Raw genomic sequence first — 12,820 nt, 5'->3', positions numbered from 1 at the left:
TATGATATGCAATAAGTATACAAAGCGGATAACATACCTCCGGTTTTTTATTCTCAGGCAGTGATGATAAAGCTCTCACCGGTGAAGTGCGACCAGTCTATCCACACACAGCGAGCCAGCGACCGGAGAAGCAGCACTATACCAACCTGAACCCGGGGAGGAGAGCATGGGAGGGGGAGGGAGGGGGGAGGAGGTGTGCATCTCTCTCTCTCTCTCTTCCTTTCTCTCTCTTCCTTTTCTTCTTCCTCTCCTATCTCTCTCTATCCTTCTCTCTCTCTCCTCTCTCTCTCTCTCTTCTCTCTCTCTCTCTCTCTCTCTCTCTCTCTCTCTCTCTCTCTCTCTCTCTCTCTCTCTCTCTCTCTCTTCCCTGTGTGTGTGTAAGTAGTTAATTAGTAAATCCCCATTCGCTGTGCCTCGGGTCGGTTTGTTTTCCCCGGTCGACAAGCCGAGAGGAAAGAGAATTTGAAGTAGGATTCGACCCGTTTCCGCTCCTGTGTCTCATATATGAGGTTTGTGCTGTGTGTGAGAGAGAGAGTGTGTGTGTGCAGTATACTGTGTGTGTGTGTGTGTGTGTGTGTGTGTGTGTGTGTGTGTGTGTGTGGTGTGTGTGTGTGTGTGTGTGTGTGTGTGTGTGTGTGTGTGTGTGTGTGTGTGTGTGTGTGTGTGTGTGAGAGTGTGTGTTACCACAAAGGGAACCTCTCCATCTCCCACCTCTGTTTCACCTCCTGGACACCAAGGAGTCGCCACCAAGATGACCCTACAAAGTTGCTCAACTTGTATCAGGATGCAATTCCCCAAAGAAGGAAATAAAGTGGAAGGAGTTGCTGGTGCCAGAGCCACACTGTGCCTGACTTGGATTCAAGTCAAAAGAAAAGGAATCACCTATATGAATATTCCTCTTTATATGTGGAGTAAACCCATGGCCTCCACAATATTGTCTATTTCTTCAATGACTATAAAGGAAACTTAAATGCCACTCAGAAAAGGTCGAGCTCCACCTGTCAGTCTGACTTTAGAAGACGAAGAAATTCTGTATTGTTGTCAACATTTTCCCTTCAATCCCTGCAGCAAAATCCACATTACAATGAAACACATTATCTCCACTCAATAGCATCACTTCTATCAACCGACTATATAAATGAGCTCACACACACCTATGCAACACACACACACATTATCACACACACACTAGAGGAGAGCATGCCCCGGCTCCCGCGTGCCAGTAAATCGACTCTGCCCTTAACCAACTTTAATTATTTAATTGATCCCCAATCAGCAACTTAATAATCAATTAGCTAAACCTATGGAGCTCACTCAAGTGCAGAGAGCCGGGGTCTATGACAAGGGAATCAAAAGAGGAGAGGGGAGGTGAGGATGGGGAGAAAGGACTGAAGAAGAAAGGAAAACGGGATGCTGTGTTGTCGCTTGGCGTCTAGTTGAAGTTCCTCTGATTTATAACGACTGACAGTGGAATAAGGTCAAGTTCTTGTCCCGACAACAGGACTTGCACCCACTGCTAAAGAGGGTAAGGGTCATATCTGCAGTGTTGGAGGTAAAAAGCAGCTTTGGGAGTTTCTTTGGTATTGTTGTAGTAAAAGTATTTTTACTGGAGGTAATGGGTTGACTGGAATTTAGAGATTAGTCACCTAATTGATGAATCAGAAAGTCAATCAGCAACTACTTTAAATATGGATTTATTTAACCTTTTTAATTTCAAACATTGATGGTTCCAGCATCTCAAATGGGGAAATCCATTTTTATTTCATTGTAAACGGATTTTGTTTGAGTTTAGGGCCGTTTGTTGGACAAAACTAGCATCTAGAGCAGATACCTTGGGCAGTTTTCACTACTTGCCAACATTTTATGTGCCAAATGTTTGATGTAGAAAATAATCAGCAGGTTGATCAAAGAAAGAAAGTATCCTCAGTTGCAACCTAAATATAATTTATTAAAAAAAGGCTAATTTATTCTTCAGTCGCTTCCTCACCCCATGTGTTTATCAGTTATTTAACAAAATTGGTGTATAAAAATGTTGGAATCGTTGAAAATATAGAACGATTTTGGTACGACATGGCCATGGTCACAGCCAAACACACACCCCACCACACACACACACACACATGTACCTCTTTATCGCCCTCTAGTGTTGACAGCTGATCTCAGCCTTCACTGCTAGTTAACCCCTGCAGCTAACACTTTCTCCTGACTCCCTTACCAGATTTTTGATTCAGACTTGCACAAATCTGCACTGGGTGTTGTATTTATTTGTGCGCATTGTTTAGTTCTTACTGTATGTGGAGCTTGAGTGTGTGGTGTGAGCAGGGAGTATCAGACGCTCACACACTCAGCAGATGAAAGCTTTGCCAATACTGCAAGTCCCCTGAGGGTCATGGCAATATTGATGTGACCACTGGTGTGTGTGTGTGTGTGTGTGTGTGTGTGTGTGTGTGTGTGTGTGTGTGTGTGTGTGTGTGTGTGTGTGTGTGTGTGTGTGTGTGTGTGTGTGTGTGTGTGTGTGTGTGTGTGTGTGTGTGTGTGTGTGTGTGTGTGTGTGTGTGTGTGTGAGCTGCCGGTGCATGACAGTATCTCCACATGTATGCAGTGTCTGTTGCATTTGTCACCTCTAAAATGCAAGAGGACAAAAGCAGCGGCAGACACACTGAAACGTGCCAGTAACCCCTAACCACTGATCTCAGACCAGCGTGTTGTGATGTCCTCGGCGGGGAGTTTTTTCTTCCCCACTGATCCATGCTCAGCAGCTGGAGCCTCTGACACCTGGGAGGTATATGTGACAGAGTGGGGAGGCGCTGGAAGAGGATGAATAACTGACCTATCACATCCCCATTGACTGAGTTAATTAATATAAGTAGAGCAGGGGATTCTTAGCTCACTTTTCACTGTATGGATTTGCTGTCTCCTCACATTTGGTATGTTTTATGTCTATTCAATGCAAATCCAATGTGTTCTGTCCCGCAGCCCGATCATGACAGCTAATTTTGGTATGTGAGCCGCTCTGATGGGGCGGATTTTAATTGTGGCACAACACAGGGGCCTCGCTGTGACTGATTGATATAACATCTCATGTGAACGGATGTCAAATTGCAGCAGAGTGAACTGGTAAAAGGCTCACAGTCTGTGCATTGTGTTTCCGCTTGAGGCTACTGCATAAATGTGTCTGCTCTATGCATCTTTCAGCTAAAATAAAGCTAAAATACAAGGTTTTAAGAGCATAGCCACATGCTTTAGGAGGGGGAAGCAGGAAGAGCAAAGGAGGGGAAACAGAGGAGGGACAAGGACATCCTCATAGACTCTTACATGCAAACAGTCTTTCTTCTTCTTTGTGGGTGTGAAAGGGAGCATTGGGGGGGGGGGGAGATGACACAAGCAGGACAGACAGGCAGACAGGCAGAAGAAGATGGGAAATGGAGAGAAAAGGAAGCGAAAGAGAGCAAGAAAGAGCTCCACTGCCTAGTCTTAATCTGAGCTGTTCTGATCAATAGCCCATTTCCCATTGTTGCCAGAGCTGTTCGATCGCTACACCACGGAATTAACACACCCACTTTAATCTAGGGGGAGAGGAGCGAGGGGGGAGGGAGGGAGGGGAAAGGGGGAAGAAGGGGGTTAAGGGGGTGAGTGGGGAGCAGCTGTGGAGGCATTCTCAAATGAAATCAAATCTAATTGTTATCACTGTAGCCGCTGCACTTATTACTACCACTGGTACAATTATCCACCCAACATATAGCTCTCCCCCCCCCCCCCCACGCTCATGTTGCGTCATGTGGTGTGAACTGGACGTAAATAATCCAAATTAGTGTTTATTTGTTTTATTTTGCCAGCTATAGATTGGATTGGGTTGAGAGGTTGATGGGGGGTTGGGGGGTTGGTGGGGGGGGGGGGGGGGGGGGGGGGGGGGGTTGAGTTGTTCCTCTGTGACAGGGTCTGTGGTCAGGTAGGCCTATATTGTGCCGGATACTCTCTAACATCTGGGTGTCTCAATTCAGCTCAGGAGACTGTTTCAGCGAGGGTTCACGAGATAATGCTGTTATGTTACGAGAATGTGTTCACGATTGCAGCGTAACCTTGTTAAATGGAGGACGGTTTGTTCTGGTGGCACCAATCAGCCATTTTATTTCTGTCAGTCTTTTAAAATCATGAGTTTTTATGTGAAGCAACCTAGAAATATGACTTGAAAAGGTTCCATGAATAAATACATTTTTGTGTATTCTTCTAGTGATACCTAGACATGCAGGTAGTTTTGGTTTATTTCTGCTCTGACCCAATTCAACGGAAGTGAAGGGAGTTTCAATTTTGGTGACAATGAAAAATGGGACTTGTAAAAATCCAAACAGCAATTTGTTGTTTTAATTTAAAGCAGTTTTATTCTGAAAAAAACCGGAAGTTTACACTAACTATTAACTTAACACTTTTATTCTGAACATTCTTCATTTCCGGTTAGCATTAGCATGTGGCTAACGTTTTGAAACCGTGAATTTAAGGTAAAATGACATGTGATGTTGTACCCTAAACACACTGGGATTAACACTCATTTATTGACGCTGAAATAACGTTTATTAGGGAATGTTTAAATAACCACAGACAACAGAATTATGTAATTTAGCAACAGAAAAAGACAGGAATTGCATCGGACCCGCCCCCGTCGACGCCGGCCAATAAGAGAAGACTACAGTGGACTACCCGTGAGCCACAGGAAGGATCGGCCTCTTTTTCCTGACCTCGGCTGACCGAACGCTTGCAATTTCATTGTACATCACCGCATTATTTGTGTAATTAAATGCTGTTAACTTTTATAAGCTTCCCTTGACTCTTTTCAGTCTGTCCTGCTCTCAGGGTTCAAGAATTACTAACAGTCTTCAATGTAAAAAAAAAAAAACGTGGCAAATATTTTACATATCTCTAAAACTTAGGCTAATGAAAACAACTATTTGCATTGCTAGATAGGAGATTTACCGTTTTCTTGACGTTGATTGTTTAGGTGAAAGAAGCCTTTAAAATGGGATTGAACAGCCTAAACTCTAAGTTTGTATAAAATGTGTTGTGTTGCTAAAACAGGTTTTCCATATGGTCAGTTGAGACCGCATCTAATCTTGGGTGCAATTACGTTATAAATACACCGACAGCAGGTGCGATATGTCTTTGACTTCCAAAGACCGTGGCATGTACAGTGATTGCAGGTTGCCACTTTCAATACATGGAATGTAATAAGCATCAGCTTGGAGACTAACCATAATTTCAATCATACAGAGTGCAGGCGATCTATTCCAAATCCATTGGTCACACCAGCTACAGTCACTGCCATTATTTCTCTATAGTCACAAGACATAATGGAAAATATTTCTTTAGGTGACATGAAATGCAAGTTAAGATACTGTATATTGAACATGTTTTGAACTGATTATAGAGACCAAAGTATTTTCCACTCTCACAACAAAGCTTCAAATGAGTCATCCCATTACTAAAATGGATACTTCTTAGTACCAACACTTGAGTTTAGCTGTTGAATAGTCTCTCCAGCTTTGGGTGTAGCCGGCGGACTCTTTGCTTACTGCTTTCCACTGAGACAGCTACAGGGGGAAATAAGCACAGAAGCTTCCCTGCTACCCGAGGCTACACCCAACTTTTCCTCCAATCCATTCTACTTACTCTAGTTCTTTTGAAGTCATTTCATAACAGAGCAATTTTCTCGTTAGCGTTTGGCTTTAATTGTGGGTAATTAAGCGTGCTCCGGCAGTAGAGAGAGCGCTGTTCGGAGGACTGGGGGGAAATTAGCCGTAGTTCAGCTGTGAAATATGGGGTTAAGTGGGAGTCGGGGCAGGGAGAGGAGAGAGCCGAGGGGGGTCAGCGACTCCAAAACAGGGGGCATGCTGTCTAAAAAAGAAGACGCTTTGGGGGTGTAAGGGAAGATGGGATTAGGGAACACAAAAAGGTAGTTTGAGAAAGAGCCGTAATTCAAACAGAAGCTCAAGAGCGCTGAAGAGAATAACGATGATTTGGAAAAGGAAGGAGTGAAATGAGTGGATACAAACTTACATTTGTGCCAGTAAACTAAAAGATGAAATACACTTGTGTGGCATGACAAATACACAAACGATAAGCTACATTTGAGCACTATTTGAATGTCCTCATACTGTAAACTGAGAATTGTGTGTATCATTGAGTGCAATAAGAAGAGTGTAAGTCAATGGCAAGATGCTGCTCACTAATGCAGGAAGTTTGGCGATAGACGTGGTACAATAGAGATGGTTAAAAACATACGAGAGAGAAGATGTATTTATTTTACAGATCTACTTCCCAGCAAATACTACTGCAAACACCTTGAACATCAGAAAGTATTATTGATAGATGATTCAATAAGAAATTTAGTTTTTTGTCAATATGAATAGGTACAGTATTTGGACCAACTATATGATTTCAACATCATACATTTTCTATCTTGCATGTGAACAACAATGTTAAATACTTGATTCAAATGTGCTCCAAAGTGTAATGTGTTCTTTCATGGGAAATGCTAGAAAATGTCACGTTAACAATTTTGCCGTAACCCTGCTAAGAGAAAACACCTAACCAAACAGAAAACCCAACCTATTGGCGAGAGAAATACATTCAGAAATCGAGAGTGCGCAGGTCTTTCCTTCATGTTACAGTAAATAAAACAAGTGCATTTCTTACAGTCGCCTCCCTTGAAGCAACAGCAAAACCCTGGGGTGGCACCAACTGTCACAGAGTGGATTATGGACTTTGCACACAGTGACCCTTGAGTAAACGCAGCACCACACTGAACAGAGTGCCTGGCCTTCGCATCCATTAATGCTTTTATTTTAACTCCATAACAGCTATAAACGTCGCTGTGGCCATAAAGCAGATGAGGAATGATTGGAGTCATTTACTGTACTGTCAAACGCTCAGTGGACGCGGACGTACTCCGCCGGGCCCTTTATGAGTGCTTCATCCCTCGGAGGAGCCATCCCCACTGACTATAATGAACCTGTTAAAGCCTCTATAAATATTGGCTCCCGTGCTTAGTGATCGTTTGAATACCTCTGAAATAGAGCGCCGTTTGCAAACAAGTGGCTGGGCGTTGGAGGTGGTGACGCTAATACCTAATCAATGGAGGGACGCTTACTTGCAGTGGGCCCTCACGGAGCCTCGATTCATAGGCAGGGTGCGGATATAATGTGTTTTAGAATAAGCACAAAACTGCCATATTGATTAACACATTATCAGTGTCAATAGGAAAAGTTCATTCAGGAAGAGGGGGAAACTGCTGGGGTATTGGCATGGACATGCAGAGATAAAAAAAAAGACTGCAGTGGAGAATAATCCTCTTCCTGTCAGTGACCCACTGGAGACTTCTGGAGTCTAAATTCCTCTGGATTTACAAGTCTCAGGCAGGGTCACTCTCCCCATGTTGGGTGCCGGAGTTAAAGACTACATGTCCAGGTTTTCCGATCCCAAAAAATCCAAACATTCCCCAGTCGACAAAAAGGAAGATTCTCCCCATGACAAAGAGAGATATTTGGAGCTTAAGCTAAGCTAACTTGCTATATTTCAATTGCTTGAAGAAGAAAAACTCTGAAATGCATGGCTGAATTGTGTTATTTGAAAATGTAAACCTGTAACGCCCAACATCTGGTCTGTGTCATTGTGAGATACAAGCCAATTCAGGTGTACACGAGGTCAGGTCTTCTACTTTTGGCATGTAATGTCATTGTTTGGCATAGTGCAAAAGCATCTACGACATACAGTACACTGATAATAGGAGGTTTCTCTACATTAATCTAAATATGGGGACATATCTCAACAGGCTGCATTGTAGATAATTCATGGATGATATCAAACATTTTAAAGCTGCCTCTCCTGTCACGGAAATATGGATGGCATTTAATAAATCACGGTGGCGTTTGAAAAGGAAATGCTATGGTTGAAGCTGCAAAATACTGTAGAAACAAAGGGAAAACTGCCTTAATGATTGAAAGCTATAACGCATGTGTATATTTAGGTTTAACTAGGAATGTTAAAAATAAAGTGTATACTGGATTATAGATTTTGATGGAAGCTCATGTGTGTGTTCAGCCTATGCACAATGACAGTGTTGCACCTATTTAGCTGAAAACAGCGGCAGTAATGTGGCATTGTCACCGAGTCACATTTTTCATCGGTAACTGCATGGCTTACACGGACACATGACATTCATTGTTTCCCAGCACATTTAGAGTACTATAATTTCCCGCTGCACAATGGATTTTGATCTATAAATGAGAAAATCAGCCAGAGCCATCTCAGTTTTTACAAGTGATGTTTTTGACCTTGTGTGACATGAATTTGAAATCAATGAAAAGGTCATGCTGACAACATCCAGAGGGGGGTTTTTGGACGCCTTATATGTCAGGAAAATGATCCAAAAGCATGAGGGAAGCATGTTTACACTCTTCATAATATTCACAATGATTAGCGGTGTAGTAAATAATTAGTGGTTTCAATGAAACATGATCATTTGGTTAAATATAAGAAAACATTCACAAAAGACTGTGAATATCGGCAATATTAAATGTTGAGGTACATCTTTGTGGACAAATATGTAGACAGCAATCTGCTTTAGGATCTTGAGTATCCTAGCCTTACTGTGTGTTGAAAGAGCCCATGTGACCTTGATCTCTTGAGCCACATGTTCTTGTTTTGAAACTGAAATCAAAAAGATACCATAAAGCTCACAAAGATATATAAACTCAACCAAACATTGTAGGAGTTCACAGAGTCAGTCTCCCATTCTGTATCAAAGCAACGGCTCCAGAGTGTGTACACGAGTTGGACATCAAAGATTACAGTCTTACTGCTCTCTCTTTTGAGCTCTTCATAATCACAAAAACTGAGCGGACCACCCCGGGCCACAACAATATGATGTTGGGATCTTAAACCGAGTGAAATTCCCTTTGATCACAGCGTCCACAAGTACAATTTGACCATATGTGTTGTGGTTAGGGATGTAAAAGTGGTATATGGGATATACAGTTGCAACATATGCATTATATCATGTGGTTGAACAAAATAGAGATATAGCAATATGATTTACGGTACGTCTGTGAGAGTGTCGTGAGTCTGCAGCAGCATGGTTACCTTTACGCATGCAGTATTAATCCATAGCATAACTAAATCTACAAATATATATAACGGCACTGCGCAGGCGCATATGCATGCATGTCCACCTTTACGCCATTTGACTCCGACAAACTTTTTTGAAGTGAATATCATCTCCCCCGAAGTTCATACTCCACTTCCCTGACCACTCTTTCACTTTTTATCTGACATCTGCCTCGCATCAACCTCTATCATGAAAACCTCGGTCACTAAAGCCGCAGTATTGTAAACATCGGAAATAAAACACATAATATTCACTTTACACCTTTTAGGAATTGTTGATGATGCATTTCGAAAGAGACGTATACTGCGCGCTGTTTGGCGAGCGTAAACATAAACACATTTCTGCAGGAGGTGCGCATGTTTCCCTCTCACCAAAGTGCATTAAATCCCTCATGAGAATCTAATTTCTGACCAATTATTAAAGCCACTTGTCCGTAACAGAATAAGGAAGTAGGATGCTTACCTTTACTGATGCTCCTTCATTGACTTTACCAGCAGCTCCCGGGGAATCCTGTTGATGTGCGCGGAGGACTGATGGTAATCTGGGCAGTTTAACAGATCGGACCGTGCATCCTTCCTCCTGCATTAAACTACAGGTGAAGAGTTACTCTGGCATGATGTATGAGTGGCAATGTGAGTGAGTATACCGCCCGGAGAGGGGGAGAGAGAGGGGAGAAAGGGGAAGCAGCGCGCAGGACTGGAGCGAGAGAAAAGTTGTCCTCGGAGCAACACAAAGTTGACAGGGAAAAAAAGGGACTCCTCCTGCTTCCGGCTTCTGTCCCAAATCGGTAGGATGGAGTTAATCTAAACAAAAAAGGAAAGCAGGGAGGAAGAGGCAGGTGTGAGAGGAGAGATCCGCGAGGAGAGCGCAGAGTGAGAGAGAGGGGGGAGGTAAAAAGAGAGAAGGTGCTGAGCCTGAATCTCCACCTCGCTGCATTTAAGTTTCTATCAGATGCAGACTGTGTGGTGCACTTGTTCCCGTGGACGTGAGACACAAAATTGACCCGCACAAATATATGTAGACGGGAGGTGGCCAGAAAGCGGATCGATCGAGTAATAATTTTGTCCAAAGTCGAGGGGAAAATAAAGTTCATGGAGGAATGAAATTTGAAAACAGATGGCGAATCCCGTCGCCCTTAAATAAGATTCGATCTCTGGGAATGGAGTGTAGATAATATTTGGTTTTGGACGTTTGATGAAAATGACGGTTTTTTCATTTTGGACAGGTGGGGGTAGATGGAGTGGGGTGGGGGGGGGGGGTGAAAGAGGGGTTAGATACGATGTGTCTAGGGACAGAAACTAAACTTGGGAGAAGGGGACATCCCCCCCGCCCCCTTCAGATTTCATCCAAGGATCTCATCCCCTTTCTCCATTTGCCCCCAGTGCGCACACAAGACCCCCCCCACCCCCAATTCCACACCTACCTCCCCTCACTTTCCTCCACCTCACCCCGCAAAGAGGGGCGGCGGGTGGAAGGAGGAAAAGGAGAGAAAACAAGAATACCAAATAAATGAGAAATTTTCGTACAGGCCCCGCTTCCGTGCGTTCCATGCTAGCAATAACAATTAAATATCGACCGCTTTCCCGGCCGGAGAGAACCTGAGATACCCAGAGACTGCCAAGTACCGAGACCGAGACCCCCCCCCCCCCCCCCCCCTCCATTTCTCCCCATCTTTCACATATGCACTCACTCACTCCCTCACTCTCCTCCTTTTCTCGTCATCCCCTCCCATACACACCTCTTTTCCTTCTAATCCAAGTCCATCAAGCCAATCTCTTCTAATTTGGTGTATCTCATTTCTCTTGATTCCATCCCACAACCCATTTCAGCTCCACTTTTATCATTGCCGATTTGGGGGGTGGCCTCTCGGACACACTCCCCATTTTCTCCCAATGCAAGAGGACTTCCTCACACCATGCATGTTAGTTTATCAAAATCAATTATGGGATTGATATTCACTTGCTTTGCCTGTGATGTGAGAGCAGACTCATTGGAGCTCCAGCTTCACTCTGACAATTGATGTGTCATTTTCAGCACATCTGTGGGTTTGCTTCTCATCAAGACATGCTCACAAAGACATATTGACCGTGTTATTAAAATATGCTGTGTTTAAAATGAGCAGAAATACAGACTCTAATGTGTTGAACATTAGCAAGAGAGGTCAAACCCAGAAGAAACACAGATAAAAGTAGTCAAATGACCTGCTATTAGATAGTGATTCTGAGAACGGTTGTATTGGGTTTTCCTTTATGGTTTTCTCTTATCATTTATGTACCTGCAGGGCACGGTTCTAGAAACATAGCAAGATATAGATTGATTTTATGTCATAGAGGACAAAAGTAAAGACCAAAAGACAAAAGTGCACAAATAAATGTTGCATACATCGGTCAAAACCAATCAAACTGAAGAAATTATCATGACAAATGGCCTCTTTTTGCCAATACTTATTATATAATGACAAAAAGATTAGCTCCTTTGGGATCCACTGGCTGTTTGAAAACCTCTTGCTTCTTACTGGACTGCAGTTTCTTTTATGGCATATGTGGATGAATTGATTCCTGACAATTTAATTGAGAAACATTTGAGGATCCTTGTAAATTGTGGTCAGCTATAATTCAGGGGTCTCAAACTCAAGGCCCGGGGGCCAATTCCGGCCCGCGACTTCAACTGATGTGGCCCCGCAAGAGCTTGCAAAGAATATAATACGTTTATTATACGATTACATGCCGCTTTACATAAGCAGGTTTCCCATAAACTACATGTCCCACAATGCATCTCGTTTTGTGACATGCGCACTGAAGAGACTTGCAATTATTTGTCCTGGACTTCTGCTTTCAGACGTAGTTAATTACTAAGTTATTATCCTATCCGATAATAATCCAATTCAGAGGCAATAATGTCATATAATACGTTATTTTATATATATATATTATATAGTTACAACCGGCCCTTTGAGTGCAACCTTTATGCAAATGTGCCCGTGATTACATTACATGTTACTTGTTAGACGCTTTTATCCAAAGCGACGTACATACTCAATACTGAGGGCAATCCCCACAGGAGCAATTTGGGGTGAAGTATCTTGCCCAGGGACACAACGACATGCTGACTGCAGTGGGGTTTGAACCTGTGAGCCCCTGACCCCAACACCAAGGCTCTATCCACTGCGCCACACGCCTCCCTGAAAAAACTGAGTTTGACACCCCTGGACTATGTCTAAAAGGCAATGCATTAGGAGACTATATTGTGTTTTGCAGGATTTGTCTGTGCAGTCGCCATTACAAGTGCACCTTCTTGTATTTGTTTCCAAACCTGTGTCTCCTTGTGCTATATGATGACATATAATCTAGTGCTCTATATCCAACAGGGGACAATAGAGTCTGGGGGTTTCAGACTTTGGACTAAAAGACAAGGTAGACTCCATTCCTTTTTTCTTTTTTTTCAAACAACCTCCTTTTGTTGATTGACGGGCCCCCCTGGATTTGTGCAACTCGTGACAAGACTGTCAGAGGAGTGGCATTATGTTGGACTTATAAGTCCTGAGCACGCCAATGCCAACTTTCCAAACGAATTGCACAACTATCAAAAGTTTCTCCATCATTGTCGTTGTCTCTTCTCTCACACCTCTTTATATTTTTTTTCCGCCTCAGAACTTCTCTCTGC

At 43.1% G+C, this 12,820-nt stretch overlaps 1 protein-coding gene across 1 annotated transcript in view; it reads right to left on the bottom strand.

The window, feature by feature from the left end:
• Window positions 1–89, bottom strand: part of erfl1 (Ets2 repressor factor like 1) — a 42,647-nt gene extending 42,558 nt beyond the window's left edge. The window contains exon 1 of the mRNA XM_034221652.1: window positions 38–89. The gene's annotated coding sequence lies outside the window, so the exon portion shown is untranslated. The remainder of the gene's footprint in view (window positions 1–37) is intronic.
• Between the last annotated feature and the right edge of the window lie 12,731 nt (window positions 90–12,820).

This window comes from Gymnodraco acuticeps, unplaced genomic scaffold, assembly GCF_902827175.1.
Source record: "Gymnodraco acuticeps unplaced genomic scaffold, fGymAcu1.1, whole genome shotgun sequence".
In the NCBI taxonomy this organism is placed as follows: domain Eukaryota; kingdom Metazoa; phylum Chordata; class Actinopteri; order Perciformes; family Bathydraconidae; genus Gymnodraco; species Gymnodraco acuticeps.
Note: the sequence above shows the minus strand (reverse complement) of the source record. Positions and strands in the feature narration are given on the sequence as shown.